This window comes from Rousettus aegyptiacus, unplaced genomic scaffold, assembly GCF_014176215.1.
Source record: "Rousettus aegyptiacus isolate mRouAeg1 unplaced genomic scaffold, mRouAeg1.p scaffold_m13_p_11, whole genome shotgun sequence".
NCBI classification, from domain to species: domain Eukaryota; kingdom Metazoa; phylum Chordata; class Mammalia; order Chiroptera; family Pteropodidae; genus Rousettus; species Rousettus aegyptiacus.
In genome coordinates this window covers 10,511,537-10,526,187 of record NW_023416286.1, presented here as the reverse complement: position 1 = coordinate 10,526,187, position 14,651 = coordinate 10,511,537, and the positions used below count along the sequence as shown (strand labels likewise).

The following is a 14,651-nucleotide window of genomic DNA, read 5'->3' as shown; positions in this document are numbered from 1 at the left end:
AAATTCTTCAAAGAAGTAAAATTCAAATATTAAAAGTGGTGTTTTCTTTGCTTGTTTGATAAAAACAAAACGCTTTTCTAAAAATAGCCTCAAGATAATGAATGCATCAGTGCCATGTGACCTGTGTTTTTGGGAAGTCTGTCATCTCTAAAATAGCAGGGCCCCACGTCAGTCTCCCCTTCCCAAGAACTGATTTTCCTGAACTTGGCCTCCTACCCGCCCTGGGACAGATGACAGTTTGGGCCTCAGCTCCTTTTCTCTGTAGGTGGAGAGTCCCAATTGCTTGTTTACTCAAGTATTTTAGCAAACATTGCAATTCCATTAATTGCTGGTCTGGGAAAGGACAGGAAAATCTACTTTACAGAATTTAGTATCTTTCAAAATATCATATCTTGCATTTTATTGCGTCTGGCTTCAAATGGATCAAAGTCTCGAAAGAGAAAGACTGCTGTTAAAGACCATATAGTACCTTCGAGGAATTAGAAAAGATCCCAAATACATCTACCTTGAGTGCCAACTGTATTGATTTTGAGGAAAAGATATTAGCCCTGGAGTCTTACGTCAGCTAACTTCCCGAGTATTTATATCACTGGGACTGTTTTACTGCAGCTAGAAGAATAAGTACACATGAATTTGATGTGATAAACAAATGGATTCATCTTACATGCCAATAAATTTTAAAAATCAAATGTAAGTTAACATTAAAAAGCTGTATTAGGAAAAATATTGAATGAATGTCAATTCTAAAACGAAGACTACATATCAGAGCACTGAGAGCTACTTATTTGTGGACCTTCCCTCTTTCAGAGAGCACATGCAGATGCACACACACCACAGACAGAAGCCACAGAAAAAAGCAGAAGACAGGTTATTTATTAGAACAAAAATTACTCTTAGCCACAAAAACTACCATAGCAAATGAACTAAGACAGAATAATAAAATTAGTATAATTAGCTAGCAGTCGAACCATTTACAAAATAAGACCACTTTATCTGTGCTCTTTTCTTTTCAGAATCCAATAAACTGCCATTATATTCCTTCTAAATGGTTCCATTACAAGGATTCTATAACAACGGTCTAATCTCTTGATAATTATAATAAATGCTTGTAATCAAAGCAGAAACCATTTAAAATAGAAAGGAGAAAGGCTGTTTTCCATCAAACTCATTGTAGTTCCGTGACCTTTGAAGCATTCAGCTACAATACAATACAGCTTTCTATCTAATTTTGTTCAAAGAAATATTTAAGAAAATACATGATCGATGATAATTTAGATTGAGGTATTCTAGCATTCTCTGTTCCAGAATTTTAAATTGTATGAACATTAGAATAAAGAAACATCTTTATTTAGAGTATAAATTTTTGCTTAGAGTTTAAGTTTCTAGAATTCACATGATAAACGACTTGATTAGAGACATAATATTTCCTTCAGGGGAACAAAAGCAATAGTTATTTTAGAACACTATAACGATGAGCTATGGCTGTAAGGAAGTATTATTTTCCTAGCAGACAGCACATCTCAACACAGAAGTTAGGCTGTACTTACTTGAATAAACCATGATTTCCAGAGATCACATAAGTAACTGAAGGCTGATAAAGTTACGGGAAGTGACTATATAGGATCAGAATGGCTTTCATCTGCATTTTGTTAGACCAAGCATTGATTTCACTTTTCAACTGTGAACAGCAAGAGGCCAGCTGTGGCCAGAGTGAGAGAAAACCGTGAACCGGGGTGACACTAGAGGGGGCAGTGCTTGGGGAAAAAATAAAAAAAAGTAATACTTTTTAATAAGTTATAGCAAGAACCCTACACATTCTAAACGTTTTGAAGAAATACAGAGGGGTTTCCATAGCTATCAAAAGTGATGGATCTAATTTATGACAAAATGAAACCTTTGTGCTTGGTTGTGGGAATAAACAGAATTAGGAGGAGAAAATAAACAACGAGAAGGAAAATATAAAATATATTGCCGTCAAGGCAGAAACAACCACATTTACTTGGCATTCCCAGATGTGCTAAGAGGAAATTTTTGACAGCACACTGAAAAGCAATGTTCCCTTTGTGAAATCTTTCACATTTATTTAACTAAGCACAATCATTGAAAATGACCTTTATCCAAACCCCTCACAGCGGTCTTAAAATGATCTAAAATGACTGCCAGATATTCTTTAAATAACATTACTTAACTAAAAGTCATTACCCAGGGGCAATATTAAAGTACTGGCAAGTAAATACAGATCTATTTTCAGCAAAATATAACATAGGCTTAATGAAAAATTGGTAACACATTAAACATCTTTGTCAGAAAGCTAACAAATAATACAAATTATCTTAGGTTTTCAGAATGGGTAGGAAATGTATGGTTTTCACATCCAAGGCATCTCATTTGCCCTTAGTGGAGAAAAGTATCACAGAAAAAGAATCTAAACAATAGAAATGTTGTTTAATACTTAAAATTGTAAAAAAAAACCAAAAAAGTTATATTCAGAGAATGGTTCCCAAAACACATTTTAACTAAACAAATTTTTATATTTACCAAATGCCATAAATTTCAGAAAACAGATTTATTTATTAAATGATTCTTCCTATTTTGAAATAAGTGTATAAAATTTGACCACCTCTATCTTTTCTTTTTAAATTTACACTCAAGCTAAGATCAAAGGCTACCTAATATGACTAGGAATGGAGGGAGAGATAAAAGCTTAGGTCAGGAATAATTGATAGTTTATTTAAAAAGTATGCATTTATGGATTCTAAATTTTCAAAAATTCCATTGTTTCACAATGCATTTGTTTCAGTTAGCAAAAACTGGACATACTATGGGGGTGGGAGGATTTTCTTGTATTAAGAGCACCATTAGTTCAGTAAATCACGGCTGTGAGATAAAGATGATTACTGTATCTCCTTGATGGGAAGGAGAAGGGGAGAGGAGGTTCATTTCACCACAAAGCAATTACGCTGAGCCCGAACGTTACCATTTATCATGGCTGAAAGATGACACTCACTGTTAGCCAAGGGAAACTGCTACTCAAATGCTCCTTTCTAGATCAATACACCCTGTGTGTGTGCTTTTTTTTCCTTAGCAAAAAGTAATTACACAACAGAAACTTCACAATCAATACCTTCTCAGGCTAACTTAAAGTCAGCTATATAGGTGTGAAGGTATGGCACTGTCACCTGTCACAGAAGTCTACCCCATTAAGTCCAAATTAAGCGTGTTTTTCTGTGCCGTTAATCAAATCTTTCCTAGTGTTATTTCAAGTCCGTGATACTGGTTCCTCAGAAATAAAGTATTGTCACATTTTGCCTTTGTTTTGTCTTTTGTTACTAAGCACACCAAGTTACTACTGATCATATAACAACATAGGAGAGTTACCATTAATTAACCCATCAGTGTTTTCCAAGAAATAAAAAGATAAAAAGAAAAAAACAAAAATCGATTCACAAGGGAAAAACAATCAATGTCCTCACTCAGTGAAACCTGAAATACTTCTGGAAGCCTGTTTCCTCATCTTCTGGCTGAGTCTCTGACCTTCTTTGAACTTCTGAGATCCAAAAACAGAACAATCTACAATTTTATAACGTACAATTGAATTTTTCTCAAAATAAACAAACCTTGCAGTTAGGGAGGTAGATCACAGATGATGACACATATGTTTACTGTATATACATAGATTAAAATAGGTGTTACAATCATTTGAAAATATATCCAAATGTCAATTTGACAACTGCTTTCTGTAAGACAGAGCTTAGTCTTATAAACCAATCTAATATATCAGAAGAGGTTAAAGGGCATGAAAAAATCACTCCTTCAGTGAAAAAAATTTGACATCCAATTTTCAAGCTGATTTATCAGTAGAAAGCTAAAATTGATAGGTTGCCATTACCGGGGAGTAGCCTGTCTAAGAAAGCCGTTACAAAACCTCTCATTTTGATTTAGCCACAATAATCAATACAAACCTATACTGTTTCAATTTTTAAAACATTGATCTTCTGCTATAAGCTTAGTGCAGCTACATTTATCAATGGTCATAAAAAAAACTCAATTTATTTTTAAACAAAGGTTCAGAAAATAAAATGATCAAATAATATTCAGGTTTACTTGCCTTGTTGGTTAATCACTGTCATAAAAAAATGTTTAACCTAGTTCATCAAGAAACTGAGTTAAAGTTTTTATATTTTTGGTAATAACTACTATTTTTCACTTTGTTCTCTATTTTAACTAGTCCAGCGTTATCTCCAAAGTTTCTCAGTTATTTACCTCTGATATCAGGTTTTCCTAGAGTTATTTTATTCTAATCTATTCTATGCATTCTCATTTGAAAAGAGAAAAAATTAGAGTGAATTATTATTTAATATACAAAATACTTTTTGTTAATAAACAGCCAAAAGTGGGAGCAGAGAATGACCAAAAACATTTTAAAAGAATTTCAGACTATGTAGTTGAAATATTTAGGGGGCAGAGAGGACTTAAATATTTCTCGTTCACAACCACATGAATGAAAATCCTGCTATTAAAATAGGAGTTTTGCCGAAAGTCATCCATCCTGTTCTGGGAGATTCAAAAAAGAAAAAAAAAAAGCAAAAATCCATATGCTTTGTATTTGTTGTCACACTATTAGTATTCTATTATAAAGTCCTTTTTTTATTAAGAATCTAGAGGAAATTAACAGAGGAAATGCTTTTATGGAACAATTCTGCCTTTAAAAAATTTTCCAAAATGACATCATTTAAGTTCAAGTTATATCATATATTTTATAAATATATTTATTTTAAATTTAGTAATATATATTTTCACTACATTTAAAATATATATTTATATTAAAAAACTTGTCCTATTAATTTAAGTACTTATGCAAACATGAAATGTCATATTTACTGTGGATCTCTATAGAAAATTAAATAAAATATTACAAGAAAGTGGAAAAGATGGGGAAATGATGTAAATCATACATGTTCGCTGTTAATTATTAAGATTCCTTTTCCACATATGTGTGGCATGGTGGTGAGCCCTGTACAAAGCCAGATATGTGAATTCAGTCCCTGCCTGTTAGTACGAAAAAGAGATCAAGAGGTTTTATTGATTAGTTACATATCACAGATAAAACATTTCCAACTAACATGTTAATAAGCAAAAGAAAATATTAATTTCTTAATGTTGCAAACCCAGAAACATATGACTTGTATTCTTTAACCAGGCAAAAAGAAGTAAAATGGTTAAACAAAAAGAAAAGCAAGACAAAAATTAGTTACTATATAAAAATTGTGACATTTTTAAATTTACATTATAATTTATTAAATTTACATTATGATAAAAAAGAAGTACTCTGTAGTTAATACATACATACACTCATACCGACCTTAATTTACCAGAGTCTAAATAATAAAGCTGAGCTCCTATACAACTTACTAAAATTTACCCGAATAACAAAAATAATGCAAGAAGAAGAAAATGTAATGCAAGCAATGTAGATGTTCAAATAAAAGCTATGTGATCCAACAGGGGCCAGAGTATTATATGTTCAGAAGAGAATGGTAATGTGAAAAAGTGAAAATCTTCAATCGGAATTCTGCTTGCTGATCATATGACGTGAGCTCATAGTTAACTTTGGGAAAGGTGCAATATTATATTCTCATCTCTCTAGGAAATGTAGTCTACTTGCGAAATGGATACTACTGAAAATGAATAATTAATTAAAAAAAAATTTACAATTCTGGGTTGTAGGTGTTATTGGATGTATCTAAAATACCCTGATAGGTAAAAAAGCATAAGAAAGACAGCATCGACAAAGATACTATCACCTGATGAATGATTAAATTAATGCTCTTTTAATTATATATCAGACCCTAATACATTAGGAGATATATTACTCTTACATACTTCAAGGGTACTACCTCATGCTTCAGACATATAATTCACCACTTTGCAATTTTTACTAAAGGTAGAGAGAATCTATTTAGGTATACAATTTCAGGGCAAGTAAATACTCTTCAGAATAAAGGTTCCCCAGCCTTTCTGGCACCAGGGACAGGTGCTCCTATGAGACTCTAACATTTGATGACCTGAGGCAGAGCTAAGGCGGTGGTGCCTGTGCTGAGGAGCAGCTGCAGATACAGATGAAGCTTCTCTGTCTAGCCTGCTGCTCACCTCCTGCTGTGCGGTCCAGTTCCTAACAGGCCATGGACCTATACTGGTCTGTGGCCCGGGGGGTTAGGGACCGCTGCTTTAGAATATGATAATTCAAAACTAAAGTACTAACATAATACTAACATTTAAAATTGATCCTCATAATGTTCATAGTTTGTCCTCGATGTGCTGGCCTTTCCTTTGGTGCCCCAGTCTCAGTAAGCCTCTGCTGTTCCGATCGGTATGTTTGTGATGGGCCTGGGTACTAGAATCTCCTTTCTTTATGATCTTTATCTTACCTCCAGAACCACGTGGGCCTCTTTCCTAGATTTACTTTCTACATGGGAGTCTCATAGGGCCAGCCCTTCAGGCCAGTCTCTGTCCCCCTGGCTGCTTCATCACTATCTCCAACAGAGAAGAAAAGGTCATTTTTCTCCAACGTATAAGAAATGTCTAAACGTACACAAACACAGATTTGCAGCTCTTCCTGAAATACTTTTCCCTATTCATTTTTAAAAACACTGATGGAAATTTTATTCTTATAATCAAGGTCATATTTAATGACTGATTCTAGCCATTTTCCATTTCCCCACCTTTAGTGTATTTACTATCTCTTTCTACGTCTTCCTCAGCAATAGAGCTACGTAAAATCTATCCTGTTTACTGACTGTCGTCTCTGGGCCAGGAGAGCGCTTGCGCTAGGACAAGCTGTATCTCCTGGCCATGCCCCCTGACCTGCTCATCCAAAATGGTCTCTCAATGCCCTTCTCTGTCTCTTCCTCCAGTCAGACTAAAAGTTCCCTTAAAAGTAGTTTTCCCAGCCACACACTTTGATAATAGTTCTCCTGAGCATGCAGAGCCCTGTAATTTTCTGAATTAGACTCAAGTTCTTTACATGAGCTTTAGGGAACGGTCTCTATTTTACCTCCTCACTCCCTCTGAATAATGCTCTTTATAGTTCATGGCATGATAGGCATAACTTATTCCTGGATGACATTATTTTTTTTACTTTAAACAATATACTTTCTCCTATTCTCAACTCTGTTAGTTCTTAAAAATTTTTACTAGTCATCTAACCTCCTTCATTTTAAGGCCACCAAATCCACACAATTCAGAGGGTCTTCCTAGATGCGCAATTTCAGAGAAGGCTTTGCTTATCTCTTACAAATAAAATGTCTAAATTTTTCTTCCACTGAGTTCTCTTATGATTCAAATTTCCCCAAATCTGTAAGGTACTCTTATGTATGATCACTCTATAATGATATTCAAATCCCACTGATACAAATGTGCTCGAGGACAAAGAACAAATGACTAGTCCGCAGACTCTATAAAGGCCGATGGCATGAGGAAATCACGTGCTAAGGTGGCAGAGTTAATCCGGGCTGATTACTCACGTGTTTCTAGTAAACTCTGTAACCTGAAATACAGCCCATAAAAGTCTGAATGAAGGGCTAAACTGAATTAGTTTCCATTGTTGGCAATGTTAAGCATTTTCACTTCCAATTCAACTTAACTTGTGAATTTTTTGTTAATGTTAAAAATTATGTATTTTTGTTATCATTAAAGTGCATATAGCATTATAAATAAACTGCAATATTTTGAAAATGTAAACCTATTTTATTATTGACCATTTTACAGGCATTAATATTTTCTAAAACATATTGTTTACTACCCAAGAGGTATTATGCTACATAAAAATGACAATAAAATTCTTAACTCCGAATTCACTTAGTACTTGTAAAGCATAGGCTAACCTTCGTGGTACTTAAATATATGTTAAACAGAATAAAATTAAGAGGTTTATTCTGAACATTAAGGTAACAAGGGCAGCACCAAAAAGGGAATAGTTAATAACATTTCATCATTTCTTATGAAACTTGCGATTATCTTGTTTAAGCACTGAGCTAATAGGATAAAGAAGTTATGAAGAGATTCCATGGGATCCTGGTATCATGACTACTATAGAAAAGCCTTGTTATCATGTCATCAGTTTCAGCACTGAAAGATAAATATCCTGGCTAGTACTTTATATAAGATGCTTCCCGTCACATTCATCACCCAGAGGTACTATATGGCTTGTTTCCTTTTCTTCAGTGCCCTGTGACCTCGTTTTAACATTCAGTATCATATGACATGAATGCCTATTATATCTGTCATGGCGAAAGAATAATTATTTTCCTCCCACTCCTCATCAATTTAGTTTTACCACTGAGTATTAAATATAATTATACATAGAAAAATATAATTTTAAAAAGATAAGACTCAAACTATTTTTCTAAATATAAAGTAAAACAATTATAATAAATAGCCAGCAAGCTTGGAGGGGGCGGAAAATTTCATTAAGGATCAAGAAAGTAATATTCTTTTTCTTATGAACTCCCAACTCTGATTTGCTATCACCATAGGCAGGTCATGACCTCTCAGGGCTTATTTTTCTTATCTGTAAAATTGAGTTGCTACAAAACCAGGTTTAATCTTTGGCTGGGCATTCAAGATCTTTCTGGATTGAATTTGAACTCTATTTTGCAGTCTTATCTTTAACTGCTATCATTATCATACTTTATTCTGGATAATTTAATATAATGAGCATAGCAATGACCGTGCAATTCCTCAGAAATGAGAAGTCTAAATATTCATCTGTTTCTTTATAAAGCATACAGTCTAGTTAGGCTTCGCTCAAATATTATTAAATAGTGCTTCATATTAATATCATAATTGCCTAAAAAGCTGTCTAATCTTGCAAACAAGACTACAGTTCCTTAGGGGTGAGACTTATCTTACATATCTTTGTGCTCTACAAAGTGTGTAGCAAGGGCCTGCTGTGTGTCATGTCATAGAATAGTTGTTAAATGTGTATTAATTTGAATGAAAGAAGGTATATTTCTCCAAATGACATGTTAATTGAACTATCAGTCAGATAACGAAATGTGCCAAACACATTTCTAAGAGGTCAGGCAATTCCAATCCTTTGATATATACCTTAAAAAGCTCTTGAGAAGTTTTCAGTCTGAAAATTTGTTAATAATCAGCCTTTGACAGATTAATAACACAAATCAATGGAATTATTACATTAGTATAAAAAGAATAAAACTCAAATGACCACTATGATAAATAAAGAAAAAGCATATGACAAATCATGTATTTATTCCGGATGGAAACTTCTAACAAACTAGGATGTGAAGGGAAGGCAACTTCCTTTCATAAAGAGTATCTACCAAAAACCAGCCAAAAACCCTATGGCAAATATTGCAATTGTGGCAAATATGTAAAACTTGTCTTGCCATTAGGAAGAAGACAAGGATGCCTCATATAACACTTCAATTTGATGTTGTATTGGAGGTGTTAGTCATTACAGTAAAGTAAGAAAAACAAATAAAAAAGGTGTGCAAGTTAAAAGAGAACTAAAGCTGTCAGTATTTGCAGATGATAATATTATGCTCATAGGAAATCTAATAAATATACAAACTATTATAATAAGTGAATATGACAAGGTTATTGAATAAAGGTCTATACAAGGAAATAACTATTCTATGTATCAATCTCAAGCATATAATTAAAATTTTAAAATAATACTATTTACAGCAGTTTCACAAAAAAATTAAATACCTCAGAGTAAATTCTATGAAAGATGCACAACACCTCTACATTAAAAACTACAAAATTATTATGAAATTAAAGACGACCTACAGAGTCATTTGTTAAATGATGCCATTTATATTGCAGTGCTTTAAAGATGTCACTTCTCTCAACTTGTTCCATAGCGTCAACGCAATCCTAATCAAATTTCCAACACTTATTTATTTATTGCAGAAATAGGCAACCTGATTCAAAAAATGAACATGGAAATGCAAAGGTCAAGAATAGTGAAGTCGATCTGTGAGAACCACAAAGCAAAAGGACTTCCATCACCAGGTATCAGGATTTACTTGTTGAACAATAATAATTAAGACAGCGGTCTAAGGCCATGCTGCCCTGAACAAGCTTGTTCCTGTCTGATCTTGGAAGCTAAGCAGGGTTGGGCCTAGTTAGTACTTAGATGGGAGACCACCTAGGAAGACCAGGTGCTGTAGGTGTAAAAAATAAAAATAAAAAAATAAATAAAGGATTGTAAGCTGACAAGGTCCTTGCAATCTGTGAGGTCAACCATGGGTTGCCTCACCTAAAAAAAAAATAATAATAATTAAAAAGACAGCATGGGCCTGGTGCAAGAATAGACAAACTGATCAAAAGAACTGATGAAAAGTCCAGAAAGTCCAGAAACAGACCGAGAAAAAGGCATCTTGCATAGTGGGGAAAAAATGTTATTTTTAAGAAACAGTGCTGAGTCAAATGAATATTCATATGGTAAACATTAATCCTGACTTCTATCACCTGCCATACATAATTCCAGATGGATTTCAAATATGATCATAAAAGGCAAATCAATTAAGCTTTTGGAAAAATCCTAGGAGGACATCTCTGTGATATTCAAAGAGATAAAGGTATCTTAAACTAGAAACAAAATTACTAACCATAAAAAAAAAAATGATAATTTTGGCTAGAAATAAAGCAGAAAGCAACCACAGAGTGGGTCTCAGATCCAGAATATTTAATGAAGTCTAATGCATCAATAAGAATAAATGGACAAAAGACTTACACAGACATTAGACAAAAGAGGATAGGCAAATCTTTACTGGTCATTATAAAAGGTACTCAACTAGTTAATAATGTTGCAGTAACTACATACGGTATGAGCTGGGTACTAGACTTATCAGGGTGATCACTTCCTAAGTTCTATAAATGTATAATCACTATGTCCTACACCGAACACTAATATAATATCGTATATCAACTGTAACTGAAAAATAAATTCAAAAAAATAATAAAATTAATATGAGTCTCCCTCCCTTGAAAAAAAAAAAAGTACTCAACCTCATTAGTGATCAGGAAAATTCAGATAAAGACTGTAACAGAATACATTTACTTCTACCTGACTGGCTAAAAAAAAAAAAAAAAAAAAAAGATAGAAAGTGTCAAGTGTTCCTGAGGATGCAAAGCAACTGAACATTTTGGAAAAAGCAGTAAAGTTAAACATAAGACTACATTAAGACATAGCAATTTCAATCTTGGTATATGCCTAAAAGAAATATTTATTTGTTCATCAAAAAAATAACAAAAACAAAAACAAACATGGACTAAAATGTCCACAGCAGCACTATTCATAATAGTTAAATCTATATAATGGATAAGTAAGATTGGGTATGTTCACAAAATGGACTACTTTATAGCAATGAGGATAAATAATCTATAATTATATGTAGTGACATGGATGAGTCTTGGATATGTTCTATTGAATAAAATTAACCTGACAAAAGAGGTCATACTATATGATTCCATTTACATAAATACAAATGTAGGCAAAAAAAATATCTCTTAGAATTCTGGATAGAGGTTGCCTTGGAGGGGGGTGTTGTGGAGAGCATAAGGCGAGGCTTCTAAGCTGTCACGTCTATTTCTTTATCTGGGATGATAATGCATAGATATTTTCAGTTTTTGAAATTCACTGAGCTGTTTAATTATAATATGTGCACTTTTCTGTATGTGTCACACTTTAAAGTATAAAAGAAATACTCATGCTTCATTGTTTGCTTCTTTTCACCCTGTGGAAATTTAGGAGCCATTTCACTGCTTATTTGAAATTCAAATCTATCACTTTAACTTACTTATAAAATAAAATCTACCCAAGACCCCTAAATCCCTGACTTTATTTGCATTCTTTACCAATACACAAAGGAAAATTACAAAGCTAACTTTATAAGCAGGGGATATTAAATGGCCAGCCAGTGTTATGATACTGTTTACATATACCAGGAAATCTCCCAAATGTGTTTAGAATGACCAATGTATTTTCTGCAATTTGATGGCAGACATTCATTCCTAAGAGTTAGGAACCTTTCTGTATTTGATTTTATTCTTCTAATCAGGAAGAGCTGCACTTATCAGTGACTGTGATGGGTCTTTGGAAAGATACTATAGTCACTCTAATCTCTTCTTCCTTGCTATTTTAAAGTGATTAGTGAAGCTTGTAAAGACCAGAATAAAAGCATGAAATTTTAATGAAAAGACTCAAATCCATGTTTTTGTTTGGGCAGGGAGTGAATTTGTTTACCTGTGTTTATATTTGTGTTTTAATTGGTTTGATTGGATAAATAAAAAAGAAGTGTAACAGAGGTCATAAAGACAGGACTGTAGCAGTAGAAAGCACCAGAATTTACTGTTAAGGGACTGTGAAGGCACCAGTCAAATGGTTTCCAAGATGATATTTATGGTAAGGCACTGGGCTGAGAAACAATTTAAAATCAGTCGAGGCAACTGGGAGGCTAAATGTCTGGGATGGATAGGTAAAGATCAGTGGGCTCTGAGCGAGAGGCTTTTTCATTGAAGGAGGTAAATTTTAACAAGGTTATGGAGAGAGAGCACCTCGCTGCTTCACGACAATTTTATATTTCAGAAGTAAAAGTTTGGAAGCGTTTGTATTGGGGGGCAATTAACCATCAAAACTACGAAGAATAGTTCTGCTCTATAAGAAAGGGATATCCTGTCAAACTGTATTCCCCAAGGGATAGTTCCTTCTCACTGCCAGCCTCAAGTCCAACCTAAATGGACTTTGCCCTTCGCTGGCAGGGGACTGGGTTCTGCCAGGGGTCTCTGTCTATAGTCACTGGCCATCTTTAAATTAGTTTCCTTCTCTCCCAGTGATTCACCATCTCTGCAGCAGGCCCATGCTGCTCCTTAGTCCCACACTGCTTGTGATCCACATCAGTGATCTCGCCACCACCAGGACAGCTGGCCGCACAGCTGGGAGGGGAGTAGGGAAGTCTGTCTCCTAATCTCTGTTTGGTAAAAATGCAAAACAACAACAACGACAAAAACATCTGAGCACAAACTTGGTTCTTGGTTCTTATCAGCTTTCCCCCTATTTCTTAGCTCTTTAAAGAAACATGAAAAACAAGGGTATCTGATTGTCGTAGCCTTTTTATCACCATAGAATTTACCCTGTCACCAGGATGGAATGAGGCCTGAAAATTTGCTCCTCAGTATCTGAGCTCCCCAGCCTGCTGATGGGGCGCAAAGGCCTTTAACCCTAAGCAGGCTTACAGCAACTCTTCTGCAGGCTGCCTCTGGGGGAGTCTGTGCCCACAACTGCAATCTCTGCCCCTCACTATTCTGCAGCTCAGGCCCCTTCCCGCAGCAGTCTCAACAATCTGAAAGGGAGGACATCCTATCCCAGCATCAAACTCGCCTGAAGACTCCATCTTCCTGGAGACTATTTCTCAGATCTTGGACAATTCTAGACAACTGGGATAACTTATAGAATGAAGGAAAAGAGGAAAAGAAGAAAAATGAACTAAAAGACATGCTTGAGACCAAAGCATTTGCCTTTTGCCTACAAGATTTGTTACTTACCAAATCTGGGTTTTGTGAAAAACAGTAACAGTATAATTATATTGTAGTTATAAAAAGTTTACAGACAGTTAAACCACAGCAGTGTAATTAAATTTTAACTAAATTTAAAAGGAAAGAAACAACATTCTTAAAAAGCAATGAAGGCTTTCACTGCAATGATTGTGACATTCAACTACAGCAGCGGTATCAATGAACAATACCACAGAGGACCCTGGTAACGCTGAAAGGCTCGGCGCTTTATAACGGTGCCCTTAATGGAAAAGTTAATGTAGCATTGAATAAAAGTGAGATGCTCAGCCGCTGCAGTAAAACCTTTAGATCATGGAATTAATGGATCGTTTTTCTCTCCTTATTCTTGACCCAAACCAGAAGTTAAAAAAAAAGGGAGGGGGGGTTTAAAAAAAAAGAATAACAATAAAAACCAGGCTGATGGTTCATATTATCCAATTAGCCCCTGACAAACTGCATCCTACTTAGACATATTCTCCTCAAAAATACTTTTAAGGCAAGACTATTTACAGAATCATTATTTTCCAAATATTTAAGAAACAAGAATTTATTAACTGTAAACTAAAGTCTTATGAATTCATATTAATTCAGGTAACTGAATTTTTTTTTTTTTAAAAAAAAGAAACTAAGGAAACATGCCTAATGTTTTCCTAAATTCCTTAGTTTTTCTGACTTAACATAGTCAAGATAATGTGTTATTACAAAGCCGAACATGTTATTTATTGTAAATTTTAACCTCCCAAATGCTATGATTTTACGCGTAGTTTCTGGAAACATAAGTTAACTTCACACCTTGATAAATATCTGCAAAACAATGACATAATAAGTGGATCCTTGTTTGTGTTATATACAAATACTGCTGCCCGTGTCTTTTATGCAGTGGAAGGGAAGATGTCACGTTTAACCATGATTCCTTTAAGGTGAAGGAAGAATAAATGAAAGTCATTCAAGGGGACGAGGCTTGGAATAATCTTATTCTTTGAACAAATAGGTGAGAGTTTTATGTTTTAAAACAATTCCACAAAAATATCTTAACTTTTAGATTTCATTTAGCAAATTTAACAAAA

General features: G+C 34.2%; 1 protein-coding gene and 1 pseudogene across 16 annotated transcripts in view; one reads left to right on the top strand and one right to left on the bottom strand.

The window, feature by feature from the left end:
• Positions 1 to 14,651, bottom strand: part of NBEA (neurobeachin) — a 611,133-nt gene that overhangs the window by 239,569 nt on the left and 356,913 nt on the right. The window lies entirely within an intron of this gene.
• On the top strand, positions 10,084 to 10,202 carry LOC118609852 (annotated as a pseudogene).